This window comes from Lissotriton helveticus, chromosome 4_1, assembly GCF_964261635.1.
Source record: "Lissotriton helveticus chromosome 4_1, aLisHel1.1, whole genome shotgun sequence".
Taxonomy (NCBI): Eukaryota; Metazoa; Chordata; class Amphibia; order Caudata; family Salamandridae; genus Lissotriton; species Lissotriton helveticus.
In genome coordinates this window covers 575807297-575821460 of record NC_136063.1, presented here as the reverse complement: position 1 = coordinate 575821460, position 14164 = coordinate 575807297, and the positions used below count along the sequence as shown (strand labels likewise).

Sequence of the window (14164 nt, the reverse complement as noted above, 5' to 3'; positions counted from 1 at the left end):
GCCGTTTCCGGGGTGACAGCTGGAAGTTTCAGGCTGTCAACTTCCAAACCCTCCGTGTCCGAGCGGTCCCCGCTTTCACCAGGTTCAGATCGTGCTGTCTCTTGGTCTCCCTGAGGGCCAGATATGGAAGAGACCATTTCCAACGCTCCACGCCTCTCCTCCGCTGTCTCCACTGTAGAGGGACGAGTAGATCTGCCCCTGCGATGCCTGAACCTCTTCGGTTTCCGCTGTAGGACGTCTTCCATTGTTGCGTGAGAAGAGGCCCCAAATCCATCCTTGCCAGCTCTTTACAATTCAAGCCAACTGCACGTTTCGTCCGGGGTATCAAAGAATTTGGTGGAATCGTCGATTATGATGCGGAGTCGTGCCGGAAATAGCAAGGAGTATTGAATGCCCTCAGCTCGCAGCTCCCGTTTTACCGCCAGGAAGGAGGACCGGCGTCTCTGCGTCTCATAAGTGTAATCCGGGAAGATGTTCACACGGCTATTGTCCACCTGATATGGTCCTCCTTTCCTGGCCGCCTGTAGCAGTAAGTCCCTGTCTCGGAAATGGAGCAACCTCGCCACCACCGGCCGGGGGGGGCGACCCTGCAACGGCGGCCCGGTCGGCACTCTGTGTGCCCGTTCCAATGTATAAAAAGGTGATATTCCTTCTGGCGCCACCGTCGTCCGCAGCCAATCCTCTAGGAACGCCACCATGTCTTCTCCCTCAATTTTTTCCGGAAGGCCCACTATGCGAATGTTATTTCTCCTGTTGCGTCCTTCCGCATCCTCCGCACGTTTCTCTAGGGCTTCTATCCTGGACAGAGCGTCTTTCATTGTGGCGTCTAATGCTTTCTGTGCCGGCTCTAGGTGGCGCACCGAACCCTCTACTTCCTTCACTCTGTCTGAGAGCTTACTGTGGTCAGCTCGAAGTAGTCCCAAGCTCGTCGCGACTTGGGCTATATCCTCACGGAGGGCCGATCTAGTCTCAGTGATTGCACGTAGGATTTGGTCCAGTTGTTCCTGAAGCGGTGGATTACCTAATCCTTCCAGGTGCACGCGCTCTTCCGTTTCAGGTGGCTCCACATCAGATGCGGTCTGGGCGCCCCCCTTAGTACCCCTCGGCTTCCCCATGATGTGTAGGGTCCTCTGGAGGATCTCCTCGGGCACCGGGGGTAGCCAAGCCCGCGCGACGTGTCAACCAGACTCCAAGCGCCCCCCCGCGGTCAGCAGCTGGTCACCTGGCAAGTGGGCCTCCTGGTGGTGGTCACAGCGGGTGTTCGCCGGTTGGTCCGTCCGGGAGGATATTACGCAACGGGGATAAGCAAGCACTCCCCACCACTTCAATCCGTTTGGCGGATGAGTACTCGTGGCTGCAATGTCAATGGGGGGGCAGAAGATATCCCGTCGGGGTGCTGGCGGGGCCCGAGAAGTCACGCTCCCTCCAGCCGCCCCGGGTCCCCAGCTCGTGATCCGGGCACCTGCCCAGAAGGCACAACACCGCCCAGCGTGGGCTCAGCAGCAACCCTGCTCCGGTGCTCAGTTCTGTAGGTCGGGGCAATAATGCAGTTTAAGGGCTGCCCCAGCGTCCACCTCTTCGGAGCCCCCTCTCCGCCTCCGCTCTCAGCCACCGCACAGCGTCCACAGAGCACCGATCCGGGGCCTCACACCACCCCCGGTTATTGCTAGGTGTCCTCAGGTCCTCCGGCCCCCCAGCCGAAGCACCATAAACCGGCGTCACGCCGCCCCCCCCAGTGTCTATACGGCAGGCAGCAGCCAGGGCGACCCTCAGCCCCTCCTTGGTATCATAGAGCGGCCGCTTCCAGGCCGTTGCGGGTGCCAGATCTCTTCTCCTAACTCCACACCGCCGCTCCTCTCTCGGCTGCGGGCAGGCCGATCCGCTCCTCCCCCCCCGGCACTTCTCCGCAGCGTCTCGCGGCAGCCCCAGGTCCCACCTCGTTGGCCGCCGGGTGCTCGCAATCTCCTCCGGGGACTTCAGGGGTCAGGGTATGGGGTGTCCCCTCCTTGGAGAAGGATCACCTGTGTCGCCTGGGTGCCGGGAACTCCGACGTCTCTGGGGCTCCGGCCGCTGCCGCCGCGGTCAGAGCGGAGTCGGCGCCATCTTGGCCCGCACCGCTCGGCTCATTCACTTCGTCTCCTCTCCGTCGCAGGAGCCGCTACAGACCCGCGGCCAGGCCAGAGAGGCTCGCAGGGTACCGGGAATGCCTGTGCGGGGTTGGGGCTCCCAAGAGGCCCCCGGTAACAGCATAAATGGAGGCTCGACCGCGGAGCCGAGCTTCTAGGCGACCTCCGCCATTGGCGCCCAAGCCACGCCCCGGATCTTCGACGTGCATCATATTCGATTCCACTTTTCTTCCAGCATCACTTCAATAAAACAACCGGATCTTACTTCACTATGATAAATGTAACCCTCCTAGTTTTCTTCTCTGTGCTGGAACTGGTGTTATTACAACACAAACCCTGTATGTTAGAAAGAGATCACCAACAGAATATCGTGGCCAAAAATATCAGAACACAGAAATATTGTGTCAAAAATATCCTTGTCAACAATATTGTGGCCGTACACTTATAATGTAAATTACAAAGATATTGTGCCATAAATATTGTTTACAAGAAAATTTACCAAAACGGACGTGTTTTTAGTAAATGTCTTAAAAGTAGTGCATTGTAAACATAGTATATTTTGAACATTTTACTCATTAAAATATTTTTTATTTAATTTAATGTATGTTTTTTAAAGTATATATTGATATAGTATTAAAAAATGTATGTATGTAATATATATATCTTTTTAAATAAACAATTTGTATAATATTTAATTTTCCAGTATTAACAGTAAAATAAATGAGAAATTCTCAAACATATATATATAAACCAACAAAATGACAACTTACAAATATATTAAAAGTAATATATTATAATAAAATGTATTTTTTGTAGAATACATTACACTTGAAAACAAAACCAATTTATCCAATGTCATTAATAATATTTTAATAAGCTTACATTTTTGTGTAACAGAAAATTAATTAAAACAATATCTATGTAAAATATTTAATAACCAATATTGTGAAAAGCTATTCTATACAAATAACAGAAACATTTCTAAAACAAATGATAACAATAAAAACATTATAAAAATATTAAAACTCCATTTAAATCAACAGTAGGGAAAGTGTTGGACTTCCGAGGGGTTAGATTTACCATTCCCACTCCAGGCTAAGCATTAGTAGGCAAACACCGGATTCTGTAGGGGTTACATTTAATATTCCCACTCCAATCTAAGCAACAGCAGGGAAGGTTTTGGACTTCAGAAGGGTCTCAGTTCTAAGCAGCAGTAGGAAAAGTGTAGGAAAAGTGTTGGACTTCTGAGGTTAGATTTACTATTCCCACTCCAACCTAAGCAACAGACTCCAGTCTAAACAATAGTAGGGAAAGCGTTGGACTTAGAAGGGATTAGGTTTACTATTTCTACTGCAGTCTAAGCAATGTTTGGGAAGTGTTCAGCTTTGGAGGGGTTAGATTTACTACTCCCACTCCAGTCTAAGCAACAGTAGGGAAAGCATTGGACTTCGGAGGGGTTAGATTTACTATTCCCACTCCTGCCTAAGCAACAGCAGGAAAGAGTTCGATGTTGAAAGAATTACATATAACATTAAAGTTTAAAATATTTATTAAAACTATTTTAAAACAGAATAAAACATAATAAATCAAACTACATAGAACATATTAACTCTAAATAAAATAAATATAAAAACAGTTATAATGTAAATAAAGATAAAATAAAAACAAAAATATACACTTATATTAACAAGATTTTTAAATATAATGTAACAATTAAACATATACGCAGAGACGCCTTCGCACTTGCACTGAGGGAGTGCAGATGCACGGGGGTGCACCTCGGCCAGAGCCTGTCGTGGCCATAACCACGGCTGCAACCGTGACTGAAGTGAGGTGGAGGGGAGCCCTCCAGGGATGCTGGAACAACGTGGAGGTCGCACCAGAAGGTAAAAGAGTGGCAGGGCCAGTCCGCCAGCTACGTTCTCACAAGCCTGAAACAAGTAGGCCGCAACACCCGGGCTGCGATTTCTCGCTCCCCCGCCCACTGTTCCAGCGGGCCCTCCAAACCCTTTTCCAACCACTGCTCACTTTCAGATCACCCCCGGACCACCAGGCCTGCCGTTAGCAAAGAGCAGTGTGTTTTGGGTTGGCCACAGTGAAGTGTGGCTGTGAGTGTGAGGTGTGCAGCATTGCTAGCATTACGGCCGTAGGGTTGAGCCAGAGGGGAAGACAGACGGTCAGACCTGGTTCCAATGAGGTTTGTCACTCTCCGTGAGCTACCCCACCTCACTTCCTGACACACTAGCCATCATCTTCACTAAAGGAGAAAGCAAAAAAGGGGAAATAAATCGTCATCACCTGGACATAGCCCCGTTCTCACCAAGCCCGTAACAAGCCAACTTCAAGCTGCATAGGGTTCCCCCTCTACCAAGCGACTCATCCCAGAGTGTCAACTGCACCCACAGTGTTTTCAGTACTTTTAGAATTTCCACTGATTAACACAACCTGCCACAAGCTACAACAGTCGGCCTAAAGTAGCCACCAGGAATTTGGAAAGCCGGCAACAATCGCCTTCCGGGCACTGCACGCCTCCCTGGTGTGGGGAGCTCAGGGAAAAGCAGCAGCAAAATGCAAAAAATGAAACCCTGCCCACGGTCAAAGTTGGCAACTGAGGGGAAAGTCTCCCCCAGACCAGTAACCACCCAGAGCACACAGAGGCACTCCAGCAATTCAATAATGGTTGCAGACCCCCATTCAGGAATGTCCAGGCCCCAAAGCACCCTCTAACATCACAGCAACAGGCTTCATCATGCAGTATTTCCAGGGTTCGCACGCCAAAGGCAATTCACATGCCTTAAGTTCTTCAAGCAATATAGGCGGTAAAGATGTGGTGTCGCCAAATGACACCTGAAGTAGTGAGTGCCAAGGTGGACCTTATCGATGCCAAAATCCAAGGCAATTTAGAAGACAGGCCGTGCTCATGCGCATCCATCATCGACTAACCAAACTCGTTGCCACGGTCAAATGAATGGTGACCTCTCAGTGGACAGCAAGCCCACTGCACACGTGGGCCAATAAACACATGGTAGTGGAAGACACAGAAGGGACACTTCATCCTCAACAATCACCTTAACAGATAGTCCCCTCTTAATTCCAGTCAAACTTAGACTTTGAAATCCCTGCAATATCAATCACCTCTTAACATAGACAGTAGCCTCAGCGCCAGCGATCAGCTAACAGGATGGGACAAAAAGGAGGTAAAACCCTGTCTAACATAGCCAGCTGTGTCACTTTCCAGGAGAGCAAAGAAAAAAACTATAGAAACAACATAAAATGGCCACAATGGCCAAAAGAGTGGTGATGCTGGGAACTACCAAAATAAATCGCAATCCATTTGCAGAACGTGACTCTGACCAGTTGAACCTGATGTTCACCCCCATGTTGGGCATTAACAGCACAAAAGATCTCACTGTAACAAGATCAGTCCCTCAGACAACTCCTCTCTCAATGATAAATAAGAAAAGGAAATACCTCGCTGTAGTAAGATCAGGCCCTAAGACAACCCTCCACCCTCTAAACATGGAAAGGGGGATGCAAGCAATCAAGCTACACTAAACTTTGAGTCATGCACAGATACCAGTGGGCACTCAGGCTGGGCCCCAAATAAGAAAAGCACACTCCCAAACAGCCAGCCCATCATTCCCTCAAACCTACTCAAAACATGCCCCCAACCTTGGGAGTCTCGATTACCAACCCAATCAACGCCCCCCTTGCACATTGGGCCTGAATATCAACACATACATAGGCTATCCAGGGCAACCTCGAGATAGCACTTACCGCAATACCATATTAAAGGTCAACATGATATTTTAGACAGGGGCAACATTCTTTGACTACTCAAACACGTACCATCTCTGGCCCATATGCGTTTGGATGATCTCGGCTGGGTTAGGTTCCAAAAACTCCCTGACAACACTCATGGAGAGTCAACTTTGGTAATCATGCACCAACAACCTTACCAGGTCGCTATGCTCAAGATAGCACCCTGTTTGCGGAATGGGAAATAGACATTAAACAAAATCATCCAGAAAAGTACCCACACGCGCTACAGGCCCATGACCTAAAGCAAGGGACCAACTCCATACTTCGAGGGACAGACAGTGCCCATTGCACGTTTGAACACCAAGCTGAACTAGAGAAGCATAACATATTTCAAATATCATGCACTAATGAACAGAGGGTTGTACACTCCAGGATCGCTTATGAGGATTGTGAATGGCGAGCACCACCAACTACACTCCTAACAGCACCCATACTTGGACACAAACCAATCTCTCATAGATGGCAATCTCCAGCCCTCAGTTAACAATTATCTCATGGAATGTGGCACCCTCAAGAAAATTACTGAGGACAACTCAGCCTTTGACTACCTCCACAAAGGAGAGATCCCATGCTTTCAAGAGACCTGGGCCATAGGGTCAGCCACACTGCTAGGCTGTTATGAATTTCATTCACCAGCAATAAAACTTAACATCTTTGTTCGACTATCAGGAGGACTTTCCTTCTACGCTAAACACGACTGTAAAATAGAGGACACTGCAATAGCCACTAACACACACACTCCAATATTTGCTTAACAAAGGCCTAAAATGTGATCTCAAGCCACTCCCATTGCTGCCAATATACTGCTCTGTCAACATGGCGCAGCACCAGAAAAACAGACAATAAACACTCTAATTACCACAACTGAAGAGCTGTTCAACAAATACAACTCTCATACGCCAATCATAGCTGGAGACTTTAACCTCAGGGCCCTGGGCTTTCAACCAAAAACAACCAGACCAACCTCTGAGGATGTTTCACTCCAGAGTGTTTTAAAAAACCACAGCCTAGCCTCCCTGCAAACTCTAAAAGAAACAAGTAAACTGCAATGCTACATTCTTCCCATTTTCAGGAACATAACAACTACCTACTATATCTTCATCAGCGCATACTTGACACCCAAGATCAGCACTTTCGAAGTAGATGATTGGGCAGAAAGTGACCACAGACCTTTACGAGCAATTCTGCAATTAGACATTAAGACCTCGCCTCAATTATTCCTGCTCGGAGAATCAACGGGGGAAAAACAACATAAAGTTATCCCCAGAATTTAATGGAAAGACAACCTGAGCAAAGCAGCAAAAAGTTAAGCAACATGATCGTATCAAAGAGGCCACGGCACGTCACTCAGCGCACTCACCCCACTGAATCACTGGGATAATCCTGTAGCAGACCTCCGCACAACCCTGGGGGTAGGACTGAGACCTACTTTGAGAAGAAGACTCCCCAATCAGCCAACTGCCTCCTAAACAACAATGAAGGGACTGGCCTCAAGTAAGACCAATCTTCTAATAGCCTTGGAGGCCAAAGGACAAGGTGACAAAAACATCGCGTGACAAACTACTACAGCATACAGAGCGACCCATATTCGGATCGTTTGGCAACAAGATTTTTTAAAAATTGAGGAAGAATGGTTATAGATATTTTCCACCGTACAAGAGAAAAATCTATATGGAGTAAACATCTTCCAAATCAACAATGTGATCAACTTTGGCAGAATTCATTCAAGTCTCTTTTGAGCATAGTTAAACCTGCCTGGCTGAGGAGAAACAATCTATTCACTCTGCATAGGGCCTACCTCTCCCCTTTAAAGCTGTCTTAGTTTTCAAATGGGTCCCAGGTCAGCTGCAGGAAGTGTGGTCTAACTGAAGCCTCAGATGTACATATGTTTAAAGACTGCCCAGCCATTGCTCTGTTTTGGGAAGAAGTTCGTAGGACAATGGAGGGTATTCTGGGAGCTCCAATCCCAATAGACCTGGCCCTTATAATTTTTGGACTTACCAACCAAGTCGCCGGGTCTGCTAAATCTCTTTTATTCTATGCCATTTTGTTTGCTAGGAGGCACATATGCAAGCGTTGGCTTGAATCTCTCCCCTGCCTTGCAGTCTGACTGGCTGACGTCGATGGTTGAGACATCCAAGATAGATCTGTCCAGAAGTTGTAGCGTGAGAAAGACTGCCTTTTGGGACTTGTTGTGGAAATGGGTCAGGAATTGACCAACATGGTGATACATATGGTCCTATGATTATGCCTCCTTGACACTTTTCAGACCACGTTGGGCACCCCCCCTACATATTTGCCAACATAGGGGTCCATCAGGATCTTGTGGGCTTAGTAGAAGAGTAACCTCTTCCCCTCTTCTCTTGGGGCAATGACATCTACAACGCCTATTTTTCTTGGCTTGCTAAGTATTGGTACGGACAGCTGGTTTGTTTATAAGAGGTCTGAGGCAAATTGGGACAAAGATTTTATTTATTTTTTAAATTAAAAATAAGGGAAAAATCATTACCACTTTTGGAAGCACATAAACAGCTTTAGTCATTTCGCCCAGACCAAGCACACCTACGCCAACCCTTATACACGGACGATCAAACGACTGAAATAGAGACCAACCAGACAGTTGCAGCAGTAGATTGTCACACACTGTCATCCTTTCTTCATACAGAAGCCTCCAACATCACCGTAATACAAAAAGGGAGGAGAGATGGTGCCCCCATTCCTAATGGCCTCCTCGCTTCAGTATTTAAAGCTTCACAGGATTTCTGGGCTGGGATACACATACTGCTCTACAACCACACCTTTAGCACTGCCAAGGTTCCAAACTCATGGAGAGGGTCCATTCTTGACACAATTCACAAAAAGGGAGATTGTTTAAATTCGGAAACTACCAGTTACTTGCCCGTCTAGACTTGGAAGCAAAGGTATACGCATGTAACCTGTTAGAAGACCCGGAAGCCTGGGTGACAGAAGACAGCATCCATCCATACTTTCATTCTGGTGTCAGGCCGGAAAGTTCCACAATGTTACAGCACTAGGTTACCTGTCTCACCAAGCAACACATAGCAAACAACCGCCATTGTTCAGTTGTTTTGTTGATTACAGTTTAGCTTTCAACAGGGTGTTTCGCGGCAAGCAGTGAGAAAAATTCCCCCTTGCTCCTCAACGCTATAATATCTGTATACCAGGGGACATGGGTCTAGAAGTTATACGTATCTGCTGGCTCAGAGCGAGCAGCAGATCATTCTCTTATTTTGGGTCACTTAACTGGAACAAGTTCCCCAGGGAATTGCATCTAACATTGGACCTTCCCTTCTTTAAATAGAAACTGGAAACTTGGCTTTTCACACAATCTGTATACATTTCATATGTAGGTGATGCCTTGTCTTTAGAGCGGTGAAACTCTTGTGAGTAGCTGTGCGCTGTATACATTTTCTTAATATAACATAACATAACCTGGGCAAAGCAATAGAAGGTGCTAGTCTAGTCACACCCAGGTATGGTCAACCTTCCCAATCCTACAGTACGTAGATGACATAGTAATCATGGACAACACCACATCAGGTCTACAGAGAGCCCTTGACTCACACCATAGGTTTCACAAGGTCAACAATCTTCAGGTGTACCAGGGCAAGACCAAAATCATCATTTTCGTAAAATATCCTCACAAGAAACAAGCACATTGGCAGCCTGGGGAATTACAAATAACCATAGTTGCAAGTTACAACTACATAGGTGTTTGGTTCACTGATGGGGCCAAACTAATGGCCCACCTGAAGCATCTTAAAATTTAGGGCGCAGGAGTTGTTCGCAGCGTAAAATTCCTCAACAGCTACTTGCAAAGGCCAAATGCCGAACCTATGTTAAAAGTTCTGAAAACGAAACTTATCCTAGCTTATCATAGCATTTCATGATGCACTGGTAACACTATTTAAGAACATTCTAACTTCAGCTTACAAAAAAATCTTTCAAGCACCTCGGCAAGCCTGAAGAGTGAGGCTGACACTGAAACTAGGCCTTGGGACAATGGATCTTGAATGCCAAGGGGACCTACTAAAATACTACATAGGACCCAGCGGGCCCCTGAGAACACACTCAAGGCACAACTCAAAGCGATCTTCGAAGGAGGGATTGCCCCTTGGCAAGTGTATCTAGCTGAGGCAATCAACAAGTTGAAAATCGAAGTCATTAACCTACATCGCCCTGACATACTTTTTATAGTATGGAAAAAGACTGTGAACTCACAGGTTTAGAAAATGTCCCTAGAACTGGACACAGAAAGTATCCATCGTTGTTCTATCTTTGAAGCACCAAATGATTTCTACATGGCAGGAAAAGCACAGCCATGCTTAAATCAAGCCCTTGCAGTCCACACACACAGGAAAATCCGATACATCCGGCTGGCTGCGCGCCCTACCAAATTTTGAACTTCAATCCATCTTGGGCAAGGGAGGGTGAGGCAAGCACATGAAGACTGTGTAACTCGTCGAAAATCCTGGCTCCACTTGCGGTTCCCAAACTTGCCAGCGATCGCCATCGCCATATTAGTCCCCCTATTCCTCGCCACTGAAATAAGACCCTGTAGAAAAGCTGTGGACTTGTGTTTTTCAAACACTATTTGATCTTAGAAAGGCTTTGGAAATTCGTGGATGCCTTTCGATCAGCACTCTAATTGTTACATGTGGGAGCCAGTGGATTAGGCTCAACATGTGCCACACACAAAGCCCATCAAACTATCGCCCCACCAAGGGTCCAAAGCCCTTGCCCATCCTCTAGTCCTTTGGATTCCCTGCACTGGCACTTTTGATAAACAGTTACGTTTCCCATGCCCTAAAGAACATACATAAAGACAATCTGGTCTTTGCCATTCTTCAAGATGCAATAACTGCACTCTGTATTTTTTTGCCTTTTTTAACTCTCTGAACTTGCCGTTTGTTAAGAAGTGGTGTAAGCCTGTGGCCTTTTTGTAATGACTTTCCCCTTATGGATATTATTCTTGATAGATTCCCAATATGGTTTTAACAACTTCATTTTTGTACTTAGGAAATATTGTGTGTGTTGATTCATGTAATGATTTTAAGTACTTGATCATGAATAAATTCATTGTGTTACAGCAATTGTCATATGGCTGGGTCTAAACTGGGGTGACATGGTAAGCAAAAGAACAATGGATTTAACCCAGATCTCTTGACTGGAGGTGAATGTATGATTCATTAAGCATTCCGTCCATCATTTGTTGGCATAGCACTTTTCCCCCTATGTGCGATGGGTATGCCCAGACGTGGGTCCCTTTCTCACTGTGCCACTGGATTCAAGCTAGCCTGGCTGAAGAAGGGTGACATACCCTGAAACCGGTCCCAGGATGCTCGTTTCTAGTCCAGGGAGGACCTGGTGTGGCAGCTCGGTCTGGACGGTTCCCATGAGGCACAGGTTCAAGGCTGATTTGTATATGGCTGGGTCTAAACTGGGGTGGCATGGTGAGCAGAAGAACGATGGATAAACCAGATCTCTTGACTGGGGGTGAATGTATGATTCATTCAATATTCCGTCCATCATTTGATTGCGTAGCACAGGTATAAATTCATTCATTCATTCACATAAACAACTAACATACTTGATAGTCAATTTAATAACGAATGTCCAGCAAATATACACATACCATTTAAATTATGTTAATTCTGATTTATTTACCTTCTCACCCTAATCCCCTGCAAACCCAACAACATGCTACTTAAATGTAACATACTATTATTATTTTTTTTTAAATTGTATAAACTAACAATTACAGCATAACATATTTATCATTGAAAGGCTTGATCTACAATTAAACAATACTTACCATTACATTTAAATTAGTTATAATGTAATTATCTTCCCACCCCATACCCCTACAAGCCCAACAACCCACTACTAAAATATAACTTACTGTAAGTAATAAAAAAATTACAATATGCATTAAAATAAAAAAATACAGAAAATGAAACAATTAACGTTATTAATAATAAATGAAAATCAATCATTAATACATTTGAATTAATTGAAATGTAGTTAACATCCCGTCCTATTCCACTACAAACTCGACATATGGGTACTAAACTTAAAATTACTGATTAATTACATTTCAAAATAAATTAGTTAAAACACTTAAAATGACACTTTTCTTAACATAAATGTCAAATAAACTAACAATATTACCAACATACTTTTGACAACATAATAATAAAAATGATATTAAAAAAAACAATGTTTGAAAACAATATTTCTTACTAACCAAAATGTATATTATTAGCAATGATATTCTGTATCACAATTTTTCTCAAGTAACAATTTTGTTTTACAATATTTCTGTATCACAATATTATAAACTTGATATTTCGTCCAAATACCATTAGAAAGAGATTGTCGTAAGGCCCTCGTACGAAGATGCATGTTCATGTGGCTTGAGTCCTACTGCTTATTAAAACTTATCCTTGTTGTTTTAAGAAAAGACAAAAACGTATTTATCATCGGTGTCCCAAGAGAATGATTTAAACCGAAACTGTCATAAAAATAAATAAACATTTCATACATATTTTTAACCATAACCAAAATATTTTATACTCTATGCATATTTAAAATAAAGCTAAACCACTAAGCCACCTTGTTTCCATGTGCCAGCTTCACTGTTTCTTAACAAATTACAGTCAATAAACCGACTTAATGTATTATGAGTTCAACCAAAGTAACATACACATATACTTTCCCAGACTCATGAGTCACTGCCTCATATTTCTTACATATTTGTAGCATCTTGGTGCTCATGAAATATATGTATATAAGATGTGAACTTCTTAGCCATTATAGCAATCACACCATTTGTCATGACACCTGTTAACAGCATCTGACAGCAGATAAAATTCCAGGTTAATATTCAAATACAAACCCTAACAAAGGATACATTCTCTCATCTTAAATCCTCACACTTCTTTACTAAATCCTGAACTTCCCATGCACACTATCTAATTCTCTAACCAGACACATTTTGACCAATTAGACAATTGTCAAAGCAGCCATTGTTTATAATTATTCACAAACACCTATGCATTCATCCAATCAAAAACCCTCCTTCAGCCACTATTCATGCAGCCATTACATGCACAGAACTTGATAAGGCACTCGCCATTTGTAATGGAATAGAAATCCATAACAGTACAAAGCCTAGAGACAAAAATGATATAGGTATGAAATGTTCCCCTTATAACATCCTGGCAAAATATGCGGCCAGTTGATCTCAAACTGATCATGACTTTCTTCCTTAAGACCCCACAAATCTATCTTTTCTGGGCAGGACATCTATAACTATTTACACAGGGTTTGAAGAGGTAAAACATTAACTCTACAGCTAGTCCAGAATGTAGCTGTTTGCCCAAAATACAACAAAAGGAAACATTTAGATAGTGACGTCTCCCTTGCCTGCATTCACTACCACTAGCTATTGTTCAGTCTATATGTAGACACTGCTGTATGTTCTTGAAAACGCTGTGCAGCAAGCAACCCAAATATCTGTGACTGATTGTCCATCTTGGGCCATAAAATATATCCTGACTGCTACCACTCTGAAATGCACCAATCTTAAACAGTGAAAGCATCAGTCTGGAGGATGAACTTTCTCAACTTGACCCCATAAAATTGGAAATTGCCTCCTTCCTCAAGGTCTAATAATTAAAAGACATCATAATGCAAGTAAGAAAATACTAATCTCTATATTTTGAATAATGTATTGTCTTCCCTAACAAAAACCAAAACTAGTTTAGCAAATCATAGTAACTCCATTCATAACCACTGTATTTTACAGTGCATACAACGTCAAGTATTATGTGCATATTAGTAATTATTTTGTTCAATTAAGGTGTCTATATTTACAGACTGATTTAGAGGTGATTGATAAGTGAATATCCCACAAAAATTACTGTTGTGAGTGTTCCTGCTCCCCATTTCGAGGGGTGGGAAAAAACAAACTTCCCAGTGGCAGTGCTGCAGTCGTCTTTGTCACTAGGAATGCCATGTCAGCAGTAGAGATGAAGACGAAGATGATCACCATCTTCAGTGGTGTATTTTCTCTGCGATTGACCAACCTGTAAACAATGGCAGTCTATCACAGAATAACTCAAAATTGTCACTCATGTGATGAAAGAAAACCTCCAGCATGTCAAGGACATTTCTAATGTAGTTATTGGAAT

At 44.1% G+C, this 14164-nt stretch overlaps 1 protein-coding gene across 1 annotated transcript in view; it reads left to right on the top strand.

Annotated features, from left to right (window-relative positions):
• Nucleotides 1-14164, top strand: part of PREX2 (phosphatidylinositol-3,4,5-trisphosphate dependent Rac exchange factor 2) — a 1276790-nt gene that overhangs the window by 574209 nt on the left and 688417 nt on the right. The gene's annotated exons all lie outside the window — the stretch shown is intronic.